We start from the raw sequence: 2,485 nt of genomic DNA on the forward strand, positions 1-2,485 counted from the left end.
CAGCTAATAATGCATGTATCCACGGCAGAATTTGTACTTATATTAGTTTTTACAAGGCTAATACATTTGCATACTCAATTGTAAATTTGTAAACAAAAAGTTCACAACTCAGCTAATAATGCCTGTATCCACGGCAGAATTTTTATTTATATTAGTTTTTACAAGGCTAATACAAAAATAACAAAAAGTTTACAACTCAGCTAATATTGCCTGTATCCACTTCAGAATTTGTATTTATATTAGTTTTTACATGGCTAATACATTTGCATACTCAATTGTAAATTTGTAAACAAAAAGTTCACATCTCAGCTAATAATGAAATTTGTAAACAAAAAGTTCACAACTCAGCTAATAATGCATGTATCCACGGCAGAATTTGTACTTATATTAGTTTTTACAAGGCTAATACATTTGCATGCTCAATTGTAAATTTGTATACAAAAAGTTCACAACTCAGCTAATAATGCCTGTATCCACTTCAGAATTTGTATTTATATTAGTTTTTACAAGGCTAATACATTTGCATACTCAATTGTAAATTTGTAAACAAAAAGTTCACAACTCAGCTAATAATGCCTGTATCCACGGCAGAATTTGTATTTATATTAGTTTTTACAAGGCTAATACATTTGCATACTTAATTGTAAATTTGTAAACAAAAAGTTCACAACTCAGCTAATAATGCCTGTATCCACTTCAGAATTTGTATTTATATTAGTTTTTACATGGCTAATACATTTGCATACTCAATTGTAAATTTGTAAACAAAAAGTTTACAACTCAGCTAATATTGCCTGTATCCACTTCAGAATTTGTATTTATATTAGTTTTCACATGGCTAATACATTTGCATACTCAATTGTAAATTTGTAATCAAAAAGTTCACAACTCCGCTAATAATGCATGTATCCACGGCAGAATTTGTATTTATATTAGTTTTTACAAGGCTAATACATTTGCATACTCAATTATAAATTTGTAAACAAAAAGTTCACAACTCAGCTAATAATGCCTGTATCCACTTCAGAAATTGTATTTATATTAGTTTTTACATGGCTAATACATTTGCATACTCAATTGTAAATTTGTAAACAAAAAGTTCACATCTCAGCTAATAATGAAATTTGTAAACAAAAAGTTCACAACTCAGCTAATAATGCATGTATCCACGGCAGAATTTGTAATTTTATTAGTTTTTACATGGCTAATACATTTGCATACTCAAATGTAAATTTGTAAACAAAAAGTTCACATCTCAGCTAATAATTCATGTATCCACTTCAGAATTTGTATTTATATTAGTTTTTACACGGCTAATACGTTTGCATGCTCAATTGTAAATTTGTAAACAAAAAGTTCACAACTCAGATAATAGTGCATATATCCACTTCAGAATTTGTAATTTTATTAGTTTTTACATGGCTAATACATTTGCATACTCAATTGTAAAATTGTAAACAAAAAGTTCACAACTCAGCTAATAATGCATGTATCCACGGCAGAATTTATATTTATATTAGTTTTTACACGTCTAATACATTTGCATACTCAATTGTAAATTTTTAAACAAAAAGTTCACAACTCCACTAATAATGCATGTATCCAACCAGAATTTGTACTTATATTAGTTTTTAGAAGGCTAATACATTTGCATACTCAATTGTAAATTTGTAAACAAAAAGTTCACAACTCCGCTAATAATGCATGTATCCACGGCAGAATTTGTACTTATATTAGTTTTTAGAAGGCTAATTTATTTGCATACTCAATTGTAAATTTGTAAACAAAAAGTTCACAACTCCACTAATAATGCATGTATCCAACCAGAATATGTACTTATTTTAGTTTTTACACGTCTAATACATTTGCATACTCAATTGTAAATTTGTAAACAAAAAGTTCACAACTCAGCTAATAATGCCTGTATCCACTTCAGAATTTGTATTTATATTAGTTTTTAGAAGGCTAATTCATTTGCATACTCAATTGTAAATTTGTAAACAAAAAGTTCACAACTCAGATAATAATGCATATATCCACTTCAGAATTTGTATTTATAATAGTTTTTACACGGCTAATACATTTGCATACTCAATTGTAAATTTGAAAACAAAAAGTTCACAGCTCAGCTAATAATGCCTGTATCCACTTCAGAATTTGTATTTATAATAGTTTTTACACGGCTAATACATTTGCATACTCAATTGTAAAATTGTAAACAAAAAGTTCACAACTCAGCTAATAATGCATGTATCCACGGCAGAATTTATATTTATATTAGTTTTTACACGTCTAATACATTTGCATACTCAATTGTAAATTTTTAAACAAAAAGTTCACAACTCCACTAATAATGCATGTATCCAACCAGAATTTGTACTTATATTAGTTTTTAGAAGGCTAATACATTTGCATACTCAATTGTAAATTTGTAAACAAAAAGTTCACAACTCCGCTAATAATGCATGTATCCACGGCAGAATTT

The sequence above is a fragment of the Drosophila kikkawai genome, unplaced genomic scaffold, assembly GCF_030179895.1.
Source record: "Drosophila kikkawai strain 14028-0561.14 unplaced genomic scaffold, DkikHiC1v2 scaffold_255, whole genome shotgun sequence".
NCBI lineage: Eukaryota > Metazoa > Arthropoda > Insecta > Diptera > Drosophilidae > Drosophila > Drosophila kikkawai.